Genomic DNA, 17,955 nt, shown 5'->3' with positions numbered 1-17,955 from the left:
CACTTGTGGTTGGTGGATGTGACCCAGGACCAGATGTGACCTCCAGACCTCTGGAGTAGCAGCTGGTGGCAGGGCAAAATCCCAAAGGGCAGCTCAAATGGACCTACACACCAGTGTGTGGGCACCTGGACTGTGTTCAGAGGGTTACGGTGGGAGCCTGGACATCATGTTGTAAAAAGGGAGTCAAGAAACCTCAGGCATCAAAGACTTGCTCTTGACCGTAAAACCACAGTCTTTGAGGACATCTTCTAAGGTGTGAATTTGCTGGCTCTGATTTGTCTTTGCCCAGACACTGATGGATCTGCAGGTACATTTCTGTGTCAGCCTTGCCTTTCAGTCTGGGCTGAGGCTCAAGTCTGCATCCTGGGGTCTGGGACAAGATACTAGAGCCATTCTGTTAGATCAATATTGACGGGCATCTCTGGATCCCTGTAGTAATTCAGGGCAAGGTTGCATCCTGGTTCTGTGCAACCACATAGGCCAGATCTGCCACAGGTTGGACTTGGGGAATAAAGACTGTTTTGCTGATATCTTCTCATTCTACTATATATGGGCAAATTATGGACTGTGGGGACAAAGGATGCAGTTTACACTTGAGGGGAAAAGCAGTGGATAAAGTGATGTTTCTAAGGCTCAGTCCCCCACTGGAGCAGGGCAGCTGAATGCTAACCCTTCCCCAGGGAGGATGGAAGGAGATTGTATCCAACAACACAACACAACCTTTGTGAACAAGTACAAGTGATCCTCCCTGCCCTCTTTCCTGGCATTAGTAACACTTTTATACGTGTGTGTTTATTAGCTTTGAAAACAGAGGCTATTAGTTACAAGAAAATATGTTGCAGGAAAATGGTAGCAACAGACGCATGCTTTAAAAATTGTGCTGAGATGTTCTAACTTCACTGTACTTTTAAAATCATTTTTTCCTACCATTTCTACCGATGCTACAAGTAGGACATAGCTGCAACATTGTACCTCCAAGACACAGAATTTGTATTGCATTGGTGTTAGCCACTAATAGGATTCCAGTACAAAGCACTTTAATCCATTGCTAACTAAGTGACAGTGTAGTAATATGGTTTGAGGAAAGGATACGGCTAACACGCTACTTCTGCTCTTCAAAGACGTAGTTTTATAATCCTCTGCAAAAGTCTTTGTTCAGGTTTCTGGAAGCATTTTGTAACTGCCCACACATGCCTTTAAATATTGTCTCAAGCCCTACCAATGTATTTGCTGCAAAATTCAGTCTATAATTAGTTATGCTTTCAGTCTCTGAATCACCATATAATGGTATGTTGTGTTGGAGCTGTAACTATTATCTTTAATATTTCAGTAGGTTAATTGCTAATGCAATTTTAAGAACTGGTAGAGTTGTCACCAGCAGATCAGTAATTTTATCATCACCGCTAGATAAGGCTGCTGAGCTTGAATATGACATCTGGTCAAGTATAGTGTGTCAGTCTCGTATCTGAGTTAGGGGTAACGGATACTTCCAGTCTCATTTTACCCTCACAAGTTTCAATGCTTGTGCAGGGATATATCGGCATGTTGTCCGCTGATCATGCCGGTGCTTGTGAGCTGGTGGATTTTTCTGGGTTTAAAGCCATATGTGCTTGTGTAGTTGAGGTCTGTTGTGCTTGAGGACTTAATACTTTCCTCACCTTGATCTTATACTGGGTCATTCAAGCTGGATAAGTTTAATGCTTTTCTGTACATGGTAAATCAGACTTTAGTTGTTTGGAATGCTTGGTTGTGATTCATCTGAAAAATTGCAGTGCCTATAGGATATAAATCTAAGTGAGCCTAGGATCCCTTTATAATAGAAATAGAGCTATTCAAATGCAGACTCTTGTCAGTGCAGCCTGTGTTTGGCTAGATGAGTTGCACCCTAAACTCCGTGGACTAGACTTCCAATGCTATAATGGGAGTCTCGGACAATTTGCTCAGATGCTCAGACCTACACTGTGGACGTGTAATCTTAGGTGACATAGATCCTGTCATTGATAAGATTACCAGACTGAAAGCTCTTTCTCCACCATTAACTCATTAAAACTGCACATTATTACAGCACTGCTTAATATAGTAGTCCTTGTGTTCTGTTGAAAGATGTCCTGCACCTTTCTATATTTCCATAATGGTATCCATATGACCTGTCTAGATGCCAAAGTCTCAGCCTAAAGAAGACTTTGAATTCTGCCCAAAAGCACATTCAAAACTGAGGTCTTACACGGTGCTGCTGAATGGGCTGATGATCAGCATCCTTACTGCAGCCCAGTGAGACTTATCCAAGTGTCTCAAGCAAGCTGAATCAAAGCTGGAAAACGGACATGTGGAGAAGCCGCTTTGCTGCAGTGTTGCCTTCATTCTCTCATCTGTATGAACTGTTAAGCTGCAGGGAAGGTGTGTATGGCAAATGGGCGAAGAATCTGATATTGTTGCAAGAAAAATGCATGTGCTGGGGCAGGCTGGAATTACATCTGTTTTATTACTCTGCCTCCAACATAATGGGAAATGGGGATACGCTGCATTGAGTAAAACACAGCTTCATCTTGTCCCTTGTTCAGAGACCCTGGCAGAGCCACGGAGTGCGTGACAGCGAACATCTCTTCTAATGCTCACAGCTGTGTCTTTTCATGGCCAGATCATGGACTGCCAACTCTTGCTTCTCTTCTGCAGTATAAATAATGAACTATAAAGGCTGATGCTTTCACAAATGATTTAGAAACCTTATTCCCTTGACACTCAAAGAAAATCAGGCTGTTAAATTGCTGTATAGCTCGTGAAAATGTTGTCCCTTTAATATTAGTGGGTTGTATTAAGTAAATGTCCTGGAGGTGTTAGCCTTACAGTCAACGGGACTTTGGCTTCTAAATGCCTTTGTGAGTCCATTGAGACAGGCTTTGTAGGAAGAGTTAGTATCTTCTACTAAAGCAAATGATATCTGAGGAAAAGAGAAGAGGCTTTGGGGCATATAAGCCATTCTTTAGGTCATCTGTATTGTGAGTCTAGACCTTAGTTTCAGCGTGATATACGAGCCCATCAAAATGTCACTCAATGAAAAGATTTACAACGTCTGACTTCTTTCTCCCCTCCCCTTTTTAGTGCTGGTGTAAATCAGAAGTGGTTCAGTGGAGCTAGACTCTGTCAAACTGTCCAAGAGACACAGGCTGTACAGTATATTACTGGTACCTGTTTGGAGGGAGACAGTAACTCTTACCTTTTCAGCACGTCTTGAAAGCTGTTGGACAACTCTTAGCTCCCTGTCATTTTCTTTTCTCTAGTGGTCTCAAAATAGAGTAAAGTTGATAACTCTGGCAGAAAAAAAATTGTGCCTTTTGACTGGAAGGCAGAAGCTACAACATTTCTTTAAAAATACTGTATGCTGCTAAATAAGGCCATGGCTATTTTTACCAAATACTGGCATTTTTGAAGCTTAATTGTCTTTGTTTTGCTCATACAAATCAAAATGATACTTGTTGGCAGGATGGACCTGAAGTAAAATCTAGTTGCTGTACTGAGAGCTGTGAAAGATTTAGATGAACCAACTTTTTTTCTTTTTTTTTTTTTTGTTTTTTTCCTTTTTTTTTTTCCTTAAAGCAATTATAGATATGTCCTGTGACCCACCCTTATCTTTCTCTGGCTTGTCTGCATCCTGCCAGGCTTGTCACAGGCTGCATGGGTGTCTCTACTAGCCGTGCATGCAAAGGCTGCAAGGCTAAATGCAAGCTCTGAAGCTGTTGCCAGGGAACAGTGATGAAGAAGTGCCTGAGCTAAACCCGATTTAGGAACCGTCTTTGCAATGAGTTTCTTATGTGACCTTGGGCAAACAATTTGTGTGGGGTGGGATTCCTCTCTTCCAGTGTCAGCCTCTCAGTAGTTAAGACTCCAACTTCAGTTTGATGGAGGATTCTGCCTATGGGGTGGGAGAGCAAAAGAATGAGACCGGTCCCTTATTTTAGACATTTGACTAAAAATGGGGCAAACCTCCCACTGGAGGCATCTCCAACCATAGTGTAAGCCCAGATGGCTACCTTAGAGCGATACCTAACATTTGGACTTCTGTAGGACTGTGAAAGTGTTTGAACTCTGTGTTAATCCCCGACTAACCCAGTGCAAACTCTGAAGTCTCCAGAGTTGTCACAAAGGTTTCAGTCTGTGTTTGGTGTTACGTGACATGTAGCTGCAACATCAGCAAGATGTTTTTTATCCTTAGATAATCCTTAGATTTCTGAGGGTAGTTGGAGGTTAGCTCTGAAGGGACGAAGAATTCCTCCCTCTTCCTCACTGTATTTCTGAAGCTTGAGTTATGCTGTTCAAAGTACTTCACGGTCAAGGTCGGTCCTTATCTTCAAGACTTGCTGACCTGACCCACTCTCTGAGGTTCCTTTTCTTTGAAGGCGGTAAGAAGGGGCCTTTATCCAGCAGCAGTGATGGGGTGTTAGCAGATGGCTCATGGCACCCATTACCCAACAGTGTCAGGCGCCAAATAAATCAAGATGAGTAACAACAAGCACACAACCAGTCTCTGGCAGAAAGTTTATTCTGGAATAAACATGGTGAAAATCTGCCTTGAGGAGCCTGGAAGGTGGGACCTGCATCTAGAATAACTTCAAAATCATTTGAACCTGGTGGGATAATTCTGCAGCTGTAAGTGCATGTTCTGCATATAAGTGTGTGTATCTTGGTCTAAAGGATTTCACGTGTTCTCTTTCTTCGGGGGTGAAGGCAATTGGATACATTTTGGGTGAGAAAGTGAATGATCAGTTCACAACTTTTGATATCAGATCAAGTAAGTTTTCCCCAGTAGGAGAAGAATTAAAAGACTTCTTTCCTTATAGGCATTTCATTTCAAATTATCTTCTATTCGATTTAAACCTTTCTCATTCCACCAAACGGGAAATGTTTTTCTGGTCTCTTCTTATGAACTAAAGCTGAAAGATTTCTTCTGTCGATGCTTTGACAGTTTGCTGAAGCATCTACCTTAGCTTTGATCTCCTTCTCCCCTCTCCCTATTAATTTTTAACACTTGTTAAAAGATTTGTTCTGTTTGTGAGTCATGAGAAGGTGTCTTAATTTATAGACAGCTCGAGTATATCTTGCTGTAATTTCAAAGTGTAATTTTTTCCCCTTCAAGAATTTATTTCATGTCCTCCGCTACCATACAGCAGCATAACTACTCTGAATCTTATGAAACTCTCTTGATATGCACCTGACAAGGCTTCTGACCTTGTTAGTTATAAAATTTAAAGCTGATTTCTCACCAACAACTTCACACCTGAAAGAGTCCTCTGTCAACTACAGCAAAAACTCTTGGGTTTCATTAGAGGCGAAAAAACCACTTTTGTTTATCAGGAACTGGGATTGCAGGAAATACCGAAGATATCAATATCCAAATAGACAAATGAGTAATTTTTATGAAGAAAATATATGAAAATCCAATTTTCCTTTTGGAAAAGAGCAACGTATTCTGCCAATCTCTCATACTATGCTTTTGAAACCTTTTATAAGTGCTTTATTCTCCTCCACTTACCTGTTTTTCTATCCTGAGAGTGTCCAAACTTGCCTAAGATACCAGTGGTAAACATGCAAATGAAATGAATCTGCAATCCAGACTTGATCGTGATCTATGGGAAAGATTAATAGTATTAGTAATGTCGTTTCTTGGGAGAGTCCTGATTTTGCTTTTATCTCTTGCTCTACGTAAAATGACCAGATTTTTGTCTCCTGTCCCTATCCTTCAGTAAAGATGAGAAATTTGTTTTTTTCATGATTTGTGGCTGAAAAACTCTGCAAATCACAGGACAACATGCAGGCACTTTTGACCATATTAACTGCAATAAATCCAGGACAGGGATAAAGGGGTGAATGGGATGCAGTTTCAGGCTGTTGTCTGAAGGGTAGTGTGCTGCAGTTTTAATGCCAAATCAATCTATTTTTTACTGGAGAAAATATTTTTTGATCTGTGCGATGGACAAAATGTATCTAAGGTTCAGCAGCTCAGTGAAGGGCCAATCTGCCGCTGCGGTATCTTCTTGTGAACCAGCGAGGATGAAATACGCAGGCCATGGTACAAGAGACCGTGCATCAGATCAGGGGGAGGATCAGGACCCCTCTGAGAGGGTCTGGACTGGCTCCGTGCTGCTGATATTCTCCTGCAACCCACTGGCCTCTCTCAAAGGGGAATTTGGCATTTACGGGTAACCTTTGATAGGAGGTGCGCTCCCCAGGCAGTGGGTGTAGGTTAGAACAGCAGGAGCAGACTCTATCGTCCTGCCACATGCTACCTAATAAATGGCAGATCAGAGAAATGCTTTAAAGATGCTTTTCAGCTGTAAAATTCACATCAAGACTGCACCCGTTCCCCTGCTTTCTTGTGCCTTCCCTCCCATTTTCTTTTCTCTCTCTCTCTTCGCCCCCACCACGATCTGTGATATTTGATATCAAAGAGCTTTGGTTGAAACGAAGCTTTCATTCACACCCTCAGCCTTTGCTTTTTTCTTCCCCAAACTCAATTCATTGAATGCCCAAGCCCTGCTCTGGGGCCAAGGCACTTGCTGGTGTTTTGTTGCTAGAGCATCGCGAACGCATGATTCACCCTCCCAGGGGTCTGCTTGCTGTGGTCCATCTCCAGAGACAGACCTGGCTGGCAGCCCATTAACCCTCTCCAAGACTCTGATGGGTGCTGTGTGGGTGAAAAGAGTGAACTTTAAATACCCCAACATAGTGCCTCAACTCTTTCCCTTGTTTGGGATGCTGAAACCTTCTTTTTTGGGGCAGAAATCCTCTATCAGCATCTGTTCATAAAAGGTGGCATTAAGAACCAGTTGTGTTACTCTCTGTGTTAATCTGGGTTGCAAATTAATTCCTCCGGAGCATGCTACAAGTGTTCATGCAAATACCCATGCAAATACACTTGTCATTGCTTCCACAGGAGCCTGCAACCACCTCTCTTTTCTGCTCAACAGATAGAGGCACTGGAGAGTCTGGATCTAGAGAAAGAAGCCTTCCACACATTTCCTTGACTTCCTCTCCTTCCTTCCTCGGGCATATTTTGGCAGTTTGTGTTCGATCCTCTTTGGTGGCACAAGAATTTTTTTTTTGGCGCACCTCTTAGTTTGTCTTCTTGAACCCCCATTCAGCTTAGTTCTCCCCCTCCAATCTGCCATTTAGCTACAAAACCATATGGTTTCTCCCCTCTTCTGTTCATAGCTTTGTGTGTCTCTGCTTTTCCTTTCTTCTTTTCTGAGTCCTTTCTAAATCTTTTGCCATCTCTATTCTTCTGCTCCACGTGATGAATTTCCACTCCCCGAATTTCTTCATAGGATGGGGGAGAAAGGAGAGAACACAACTTCTTCCACATCCAGATCCTTCCAAAAATGCTTGTTGTTGGTCTGTTCTCAGCACAGCCATGGAATTTCAGTGCTCTGCTAATGTGAATTTAGAGGTACACAAAATCTTGTCAATTAAAGTGTATAAAGGCTGAAACAGAAGCATTTCATAAAACCACAGTTTTCCTAGAAACAGAATTTTCATGTTTCCTGGAATTCATCCATTTTTAATGGATCCATTTTCCAAATCTTCACATTTAAGAACATAAAACTTTTTGTTCTTCTCATTCCAAGCACATTAATGCTCCAAGGAAATCACAATGATTATACATTGTTGCAGTGAGCACATGTATACTTATTGACATTTGCTAATTAAATTTGTTCAAACAAGCAAGGTATACCCTGAAGAAGGTGCAGAGTAAATGTGGGCTTGAGAGGGAGGAAGTGTTGGGAGGAAATAGTAGTCAGAAATATGATAATTATTTGTTTCTTGTGATCTATTTAAAAAGCAACTAAAAAAAACTTTGCAGAAGGCTTGAAATGCAAAATGTCCCTGTATCAATGGCCTAAGCTCTGCCCTAAACAAGCAGGAGAATCCCAGCTCTGTGTATCCTGAAAAGTTAAAACTATAGGATGTCTAAATTTCAGCCTGGGTGCAGATGTAGGATATATATTGACAAAAGCAAGCTGAAACAGTTTATATCATCTTTCACAATGAGCACCAGTAGGAAAGATGCTGTTTCCTGTGATGTTATTATTGATCAGGGATTTCATATCAAAGCAGTTTATAGTAAAGCTGTAAAAATCAAAACTTGTTTTTCTTCCTTGTTCAGGAAAGGGGCAGTTTTGATTGCATTTGTTGCCTTTTCATATTTTTGTTTGTTTGTTTTAAAAGCACTGAAATGCTTCTATAAGGGGTGTTTCTATAGGGGGTGAAAAATTCTTCCTTGGGTATGACACTCAACTGGGGGCTATGCAATAGCACTCGCAGATGCATAGTCTTTCTCCATCTTACTTTCAAGTATTGCGTCTTTTCCTTCTTTTCTCTCCTTTTGCTCTTCTCACTTAGATATAAGCCCCCAGAGTCACCACCAGGCTCAGCTGGAAATGCATGTTCCTTTCCCCCACATTTGAGGACTGTAGGCTGTAGTCCTGTAGCATCACCTCAGCAAGTCTGAGTTCAGTTCAATACCTTCATCTCTGGTTTTTGAGGGGCAGCAGGCCATCTGTCAGCTGTCCCAAAGCAAAGTGCCATTCATTAACAAAGAAATTTCATAGAAATTGTGTTTTAAAATGACAACACCGTTATCTAAATTGCTGTCTTAACAAGGTGTCACTCATGCTGCACCAGAGCCGTTGTGTGTTTAGAAGTTCTTGGAGAAGTCTCAGCCTGTCTATTCTGTCCAGTCTTAGTTGTCTCCAGTGTAAGTCTTCACCTGAGCTAGCTGCTCTGGCCTCCCTTTACAGACAGCGCAGAGAAATAGGTAGCTTTGGAGCATGGTTCAGCCATTCTGCGTGCCTTTTTAGGATGAAATGAATTTGAGGTCATATTTGTAAATAAAAGGGAAGCTAGGTAACAGCCATTTACATGTGGGGGTGTGTGTGGTCTGATGGATGTCATGCAAGTTGTCTTTAACCCTCTACCATCTAGGACATGTCCAATATAGTTCAACATGTAATTTCTCTTGAACTAGACACTGCTAGTCAGTGCTATCTCAAGTCTCTTGTTACCTCCTGTCAATATGGAGAGTCAATATTATTTATGTCCCAGAGCAACATTTTCTGTGCAAAAAAATCTGTATCTATCTGTATCTGTATCGACCTATAGACTTTGCCTATGAAGACTGCTCTCTCTAAACTAGGACAAAAGACATGTCAGTTTTAACACTGATACATTGTTGGAAGATTCCCTACATCTCTAGTGTTCACCACTTTTTACCAGCTTATTCTGAGTAATTCAGGTTCGTGAAATTGCTGCCACACCCTGCATAAACTGGCCTTTGCCCACTCTAAAGACGCAAAACACACCAGATATAGCACCAAGAGTGAGAAGTATTTTTCTTGACAGACAACTGTGCTGCCTAATTTGGGGCTACTGAGGTTTCAAAGTGGTGTTCAAAATGAGACAATACAAAACTGGGAGGAGTGGTCGATACCCTAGATGGATTGTGCTACCATTTGGAGGGAGCTCAACATCTTGGAGAGATGGGCTGACAGGAACCTCATGACACTCAGCCAAGTGAAATGTCAAGTCCTGCACATGGGAAGGAATAACCCCGTGTGCCAGTACAGGTTAGGACCGACCAGCTGAAAAGCAGCTTTGCAGAAAAGAACCCGCCCAGGGGGGCACTCCTGGGCTGCACTAGGCAGAGCTTTACCAGCAGGTTGAAGGAGATGATCCTTCCCCTCTGCTCAGCAGTGGTGAGGCCACACCTGGAGTCCTGTGTCCCGTTCTGGGCTTCCCCGTGCAGCAGAGACATGGACATACTGGAGAGACCATGAATATGATAAAGAGACAGGAGCATGGGCCCTACAAGGAGAGGCTGAGAGAAATGGGACTGTTCAGCCCGGAGAAGAGAAGTCTCAGAGGGGTCTTATCAGTGTGTATAAATAACTGAAGGGAGGGACTAAAGAAGAAGGAGCCAGGCTCTTCTCAGTGGATCCCAGTGACAGGACAAGGCAATGGGCACAAACTGAAACACAGGAAATTCTGTTTAGATATAAGAAAAGACTTTTTTGCTGTGGGGGTGACTGAGCACTGGCACAGGTTGCCCAGAGAGGTTGTGGAGTCTCCATTCTTGGAGATATTCAAAACCCAACAGGACATGGCCCTGAACAATTTGCTGTAGGTGACCCTGCTTTGAGCAGAGGGTTGGATGAGATCACCTTCAGAGATGCCTTCCCACCCCAAGCATCCTGGGATGTAATGAGCAAAGCTCAAGGTGACGTGCTGAGGCCGACCAAGCTTGTGCTTCAGATGCAGAGTGCAAGTCCCGCTGAGAGCGTATGCTGATACTGCGTTCCCCTTCGAGAGCATCCTTCTGGGGCTTGCACTGGCAGTTCTGCCACTCTGAGATGTAGGACATGAAATCAGGTGATCTGATTCCTTCTGGGCTTCCAGCTATGGGTGAAAGTCTCCATGCATGTCAAATGTGCCATGTCTGTGTTCAGGATCAAGTTTCACAGACTGCAGATGCCTTTGCTGCGTCAAAAGACTGAATGGAATACTCTTTCCATTGGCCTAAAAATAACAGTTTTTGAGAATCCCTGTAGAAATATGTTTAATGCAACTATTGCCTAGAAAAAACAGAATTTCACCATGTGGCAGAGGCTGATTTATACATTCCACAAAGCACTGTGCTACCTGTTACTTACCTCATTGTTTTAACTCCTCTGCAACATGCCTTCAGATGGTCCCACTGAATGTGCACTGCATAGCAAATCAGTCTATACAAAGCTTTACATTTCCATAGGGACAGAGGCTGTAGACATTCCAATGCATAAAAGAATACAGACTTAAACTTTTCTCTCCACATATTAGATACTCTCCATTTATTCACTAGAGCCCAGAGTACAGCAGGTAGTATAGGGAGAACTCCAGCAATTTTTGTTGCCATATTATTTTATGTAGATTAATGAACAGAGAAATGAACAGGAGAGCTCAGCAATCTGTTAAATCAGGGTGTTCAGCCTGTTTGTAACAAGCAAATAGATCCGGGGACAAAGTGATACAGATGAGAAGCGTTAAGATACGTTCACTGATTTCAGAGATCTGCAAACAAAAATCCTGCTGTGTGATCTGTCATTCATTTTGATTATGGATTACAACCAGCAGTGGAAGACATCTTTGGAGGTACTGCTAGGAACTGTTTCCTTTTACTAACAGAGTGAAATGCGGACTGAAATAAGCTGTTTCTTTTTAAACCTGGCATGAGCAGAGGAGAGAAATCTTTTGGAAGCTTCCAGGCTTTGGGTTATTTTTTTATTTTATTTCTTTGCAGGCATCTTTAATATTAAAAGGTTGAAACTATGTGAAACATGAGCCCTTTTTTAAAAAAGGCCTGTTTACGTGAAATATCTAAATTGTTTCTTCATGCTGCAATCCAAACTGCTTGCTATAACATTTGCAATACCTGACATTTTTGAAGAGTTCAAAAGGTTGCAATTAAAATAATGTATTTAGTGTCTCTGACACAAAATATTTCTTGCTTAGCTGTTTGCAAGATCTATGCTTAATAGGTAACGGAACCAAGTTATAGCTATATATGCTGGAATAATGCCATGCCTGCTTAAATGTGAAGTCCATAGGGTTTTGCAGATCAGTGATTACCCTTGCAGGAGGCAGTGCTGGAGCTGGGCAGACAGCCCTTCTCCCTCCCCTCCGTCTCACTAGCTTCCAGTCCTAATGGAGACCCATGGTGACACTGTCCATATATAAACCCCAGTTCAGCTCTCTTGGGTAGCAGGGCAGGGCGTTCCCACTGCCTCAATGCTCTCTGGGTCTGATGAACTCCTCAGTCGATGCAGTGGAGACACACCGTGGTGTGGACAACAAGAAGTCCCGATGGCCAGGCATGGGCAGTAAAGGGCCGTTCCCTGATTGCACCATATAAATGGAAGGGGTCTGTTTCTTCACTCGGGGTGTAAACTAGGAAGGGGTAGGACAGTCTCTTCTTTAAAGATTATTCCATAGCAGAAGGAATGAGACCCCCACCATGTGCATGTGCACAAGGCAATTTGTTCCTTTCATTAGATCATGATCTCATTTTGGGTAGAATCACATTCTGAATTCCAAATGATTTAATTAATTAGTTCAGAGAGGAAAGGCATATTAACTGTAACCTAGGAATGTGAAGGTTTGTTGTCTGTTAACATCATCCTACAAACAATTTCAAAGGACATATAGCAGTATCTGTATCTTCTCTCACTGGTGAATAGATGCCCCTTTCTCGTGAATTTATTAGACGGGTTTTGTTCTCCATCTTTCAGATGTGGACATGGTACTAGGGCTACTGTGGGCCAATGTTAGCTCACATGGTGCTTTTCAGCCATGCGGTACAGATATAACTGACTATTTTCTGCTTCCCTTTTTCTGCACAGTGAGCAGAGTTATTTTGACAGCTATCTGATTTTTTTATCCTTCAGCGTTCATAATGTTCATAGTAGAAGTTGCAGACAAATTCAGACATACATGGCTTATGAATGTTATAGATACTCGCCTTCAGAAACCACCTCTTGAAATAAAATCATTTATATGGTCAAAAGAAACATTAATTTGATGAGGTGAATGATGGAAATTTTCCTTTATGGCACTTTAGTTCAATGGTGCAAATATATAGACTAATATATTTGTGTATGTGTAGATGCTTATTTCAAAATGAAGAATTTTTACTGCCAACTGTACCAAGGCGATAAGTTAAGATTGTAAAATATGGAATTATTCCCATGTAATTAATTTTTCATTGTCTGTATGTGCATGTATGTGCTTTATTGCCTCTTCAGTAGGCAGAATGAAAAATATACACAGTTTTACCTATGGGCAATTCAACACAATAATGAGACTCTTCAGGTATGAAAATGCATCTCTCTTCTTTCTCACTCCCTGTCACACAAATGGGAACTGACTCCTGCTGAGGTGTCGACCCAAAGTTGGTTCTTCACGAGGGGAGAATGAAAACCAGGGTATTTGTCTGCAATTAGTTCTGTATTGTTACATGTGTTGAATAACGTAGCTTTGGCAGACAAAAATCAAAGCACCCGTTTACACTTGCTTGAACCCTGGACTCCTCTAGATTGAAGCATCTCTTTATATTTGTTGATATGTATACTATATGAATATGATGATATATAAATATGATTTTTTTTTTATTCCTTTGAGTTCACATCTGATGATATATTTCTGGTTTTTACCTGTAGCATGTAATGAAAGGAGGGAACTGTGAATACCTGAGTTACTTGCTGAAGAGAAGCATTGTTCTGATCCATTTTATAAGCGATGTATCAAAATAAGGTCACAGCAGGCTTGAGTGACCTGTGGGAGTCCCTGTAGATTGGACTGTCTTTGCTGACTGCTTTGAACTCATACTTTATTGATTTGAATGCCACCTTCAGATTTAACATAGTCTTCAGGAGACGATTTAACTTCTTCAATAATATTTTTGTGCTGAGAGCAATGCTTGGTTTCACAGAGGAATCATCTTGCAGAGAGAGATGGCAAATGTTAACCTTTAAAAGCATAGTGATTTATTCCCCTAATTCATTGCAGACTTCTACTGATTAGCATCAAGGGCTGATGGAGCTGTTATATTCATAAGTTATTGCTGTTATTGGATACACTGATGTTTCTAGACACATACTCTTGGGAATTGGGCACGAAAATCAGTTTGGCAGAGATATATTATAGAACTGCCCATGCATGGTCATTCCTACCTTTCTCTGATGTATCTGGTACTGCACACACTGGACATAGTAGGTTTGCGGTATGATCGATGATTGATCTTACCGAGCAAAGTGCTTCCAGTTTCGTTTGTTATTCACTTCTTTTGCTGAAGAAAATAACTCTAAAATAGATCAGCATGTTTTTCAGGAATAGCTTCCCAGAGAAATGATACAAATTTCTTGGTGTCTCTAGTTGTTGCTTATAGGAAATCTTTTAAATACATCTAACATTGCTTTAGCACCTGCCTCCCCCTGGAACTCTCCGTGCCTTGCTGCAGAGCTCAGATGCATGTTCCCCAGGTGAACGGGGCTGATTCCAAACCCTGATCATGTTTTCATTTGCACTTGTAAGGGGTGGCAGTTCATCTATCAATCACCCCCTGCCTCCTTGCCTCTCTTCAGAAGTCAAGCCTTTGATACCTCTTTCCAAGTAAGCCCAAGGGAACTCTGAAAACCCTTCTTTGAATATGCCCAAAGGATACTTGAGATTTGTTTTACTGCGCTTCATAGCCCAAATGAAAACACTCTCTAACAGATGATCATACACCTTAGACAGATTACTGACTCTGATCTGCCATTCTCCATTTTCATATGACCTTTTCAAGAAAAATCAGGATGTCGGGAACTGTAATGATAATAGCGAGGGGTCTTCCAGCAATTGAGGAACAACGTAATAAGCTATTAGGTAAAGTACTTATTGCAATAACTTTTATCTGGTCAGTGACAATGATTTAAATGGTTTCTTCTCTCCTCATCATGTTTCTCCCATTTGGATGTCCTAAATCAAGAGAACAGGTTCATTAGAGAAAAAAGTGGCAGAAATCCAGGCTCCATCGACTATGAATAAAGTCTGCATAGTAAATTGGAGCGGCAGGAGGAAGAGAATTCCAATTTGATTTGCAAATTGACTCTCTTCCACTCCCATTTGCAGAAATAAGGCCCATATGCCCAGTAAGCAATTGCTGCTCAAGGTAAAGCTCTGCACCACAGAGGGTTTCTTGGCAGCAAATGAAAGGAGCCTTGCCACTCTGTTACGTATGCCAGCTCTAATAAATCTGCGGATTAGTTTCCTGGCTGCCACAATTGAGCCAACTCAAAACCATATGGTTCTCCTTTCTTAAACATTGCCATTCGAAAGGAGCACGACTGCCTCCCTTCCAGACTCATTTTTGTTCTGAGGAGAGCTCTGCAACAATAAGGAATCATAAATATAGGAGAAGTCTGTGACTTTATTTATCCCTGTTGCCTAGTCCAGCTGATGGTATGAGATCAGAATTGCATTTTATTGGCCTTCTTGCAATTTCCTTCTGTTTACAGCCTGCCCTCTGGTTCTCTTTATGAATTGGAGTGTGGCACAGCATGTTCATCTGGCTTATTTATTTGCAAGGAAGAGTCCATGGGACGTATTCTGAATCATACTTCTTGTAATCCTAGAGAGTCTTATGAAACAGTTTAGTGATTCTTGGGCTGAAAATGAGATTTTGGTTGAGGGATATATTATTTATTCTATTTTTCCCAAGTCTCAAAGATACACTCCTACCCATTAAGCACTAATCTCCTTCTGTAAATGCGCTGGGGCCTGACCCAGCTGCTGTTCTCTTATGGATAGCTCTCACTTCTGCAAATAGTCTTCATCAGCTGATGGGATAACCCCCTTGTGTGAGTGAGAGATATATGACAAAGCCAGAGGAAAAGATTCATTTACAATGTGGGATGCTTAATCTGTTCATCTGCAAGGCAAGGTATATCCTGCCTCTTGAAATCAACCTTTTAAGTCTCTTCTAAATTACTACATTAAAATGAAGGCGCCCATTCTCACGTGTAAGTGGATGCAACTTGGATGGTCTGTGTGGCTGCTGCATCGGCAGAGCCTTTTGTCATCCATTGTGAACCTCCCATTGGGACACCTAAACAGAAGATATATTCACTCCTGAACTACCATAGTTTAAAACCTTTCATGTTAACACTAGTAGAATTGACATTTCAAGAAATACAAAAAAGTCTGTATTTAGTCCTAGTTCTGTAGTGGTTTAACTTTTTGGGTAGTGTTTTAACTACTTTAGTTCAGGCTTTTTTTTTCCTCCTTTTTTTTAAGGTAAAAAAAGCTTAACCTAAATCTTGATAACAAGATAATCTCCAGACTGGATATAGCTATACAGGAAAGTAAGTTACTCTCCTTTCCAGATTCCTGCATTTGAAATAAAGCCTCTTTATAGCAACATAAGTGTCTCCACATTGGAGGGCTTGTACGCTTTGACCTAAATCAATACCATTAAAGTACTTCAATGCTTTTATGGAGACAAAGGTGTTCTTTAGAGGGGCAGTGACAGATTTCATTAAACTTGTGTTTTCACCAGGTAATCACTGTAAGAACTATTTTCTGTAGCGCAACCCAAGCCTGGGTTGTGTCTCTCCTCTCACCTCTCGTTTTGTTGTTGTTTATTCCTCTTTTCAGACCAATAAAGATGCATCACTCAAAAGAAAGTTTTTTCTCCTTAATACAGTAGCGACATGCAGTAGAGTTATAATGTTTTTCCCCTTTCTCGCCTGTGGTTTTGTATATGAGATAAGTAATGAGTTACCCTCTTTCCAAGCAGTGTAATAGGGCCTGAAGAGTCTTAGAAGGTGAAGTGGAGAAAGACACCTTGTCTTTGAGTCTCCTGGCAGGCAGTTTTACTCATCCAGAGCCTAGGCTTGGTACCCAAATCCTCCTTCTGATGTACGGTAGGTTTATATTTGTCCAAAGCACTCGGTCTGAATTATTTTTTTTTCCAACAAGAAATAGCTTTTTCCTTGTGTTGTCTGGTACCATCTGATGAACCTGAGACCAAGACTCACCAGAAGATTACCTTCTACTGTACCGTTGTTTACATTTCTGCAGTTTGTTGCTGGGCTCGCAGTTTTGGGCTGCTACAAAATCACTGATGCGTTATCTGAGGATCCTGCTGGCAAAGGGATGATGTTGGGCTGAGGATGCTGGGACGGGACTTGCAGGAATTCCCGTTTCTGCCACTGCATGCTTGTATGGTCTTTGACAAATTTACACCAGCTATTTCCTTTTTCTCAGAATTTGTTAGTATTGATTGACCTTTTTCTGCTGATATTGTAAGCCTATTGCAGAAACAGTTGCTTACTCCGCTGTGAGTACCTTGTACACAGAATTCTCAGCTGTGGCTTCTGTATGCTACAAAATACACGATAGATTCAGATTTGCCTTTACTATTTCCCCTAAAATGCCTTGGTCACTTATAGCTAAAGCTCCCAGCAAATCATTAAACTACAAGGACTGAAACTGAAGGCCAAGATGACCTGAACTTCTGTGTCTTGGACACTCCAAAAGGGAAAAAAAACACAAATAAGGAGAGCTTTGATAAACTGAAATAACAGCAGAAAAAGCTGAGCATGTGAATGGTGGGAGACAACACAGAGAAAGTGGGACAGATTGGTCAAATTGCTCTGGAAAAAGACTGGGAGTCTGGCCTTACTGGGTGGCCTTGCCAGCTCCGTGGTCTCACTGGGGTCTCACTCTCCTACCAGGAGCAGACCTGGGGCAGAAGTAGGAATCGTTTGAGCCCCAAACTCAATTTTGCAGACTCTTCAATTTTAGTTGTCCTTGCGTCATCTCCAGGTGCAAGGGGAATACTGAGACAGGCAACATGTGTGCTCGTGGCTGCTGTTGAATGCAAATTGCTCCAATAAAATGGAACATCCCTCTGCAAACCGGCCTCCTCCAGAGACCTCTCCTGCAGGACCGCCAATGCATCATGTTACTTGGTTAATTCAAACAACAAGATACCAACTCTCCCCAATAGCAGAGCTGTTATCGCTTCCTCAGGGACAGCCTATTGCTTTGGGGCAGATAAACTCTTTAAGGCAAATATATGGGACCAAATTCCTGGTGTAATTCCATTGAAGTCACTGGGGTTTTTATACCTGAGAGAGATGTGAAGCTTATTACGTAAAAGTAGATTTTTTTCTGTCTTCCGTTCATTTACCTCCCTATGAATTTGAAATGGGCTCCTCTGCTCATGACTTATTTATGTTGAGCCATACATTTAAACTCCGGGGTTTCTTTTTTTAAACATGATGTCCTTTTACACGCCTAGTGGAAATGCTCAAATGATTAGCCAGCAAGAGGAAAACGTTGTGGCACAGCATCAGCTGACACCCTCCTTTCGCCCACTGAAGCACA

This window comes from Calonectris borealis, chromosome 1, assembly GCF_964195595.1.
Source record: "Calonectris borealis chromosome 1, bCalBor7.hap1.2, whole genome shotgun sequence".
NCBI classification, from domain to species: domain Eukaryota; kingdom Metazoa; phylum Chordata; class Aves; order Procellariiformes; family Procellariidae; genus Calonectris; species Calonectris borealis.
Note: the sequence above shows the minus strand (reverse complement) of the source record.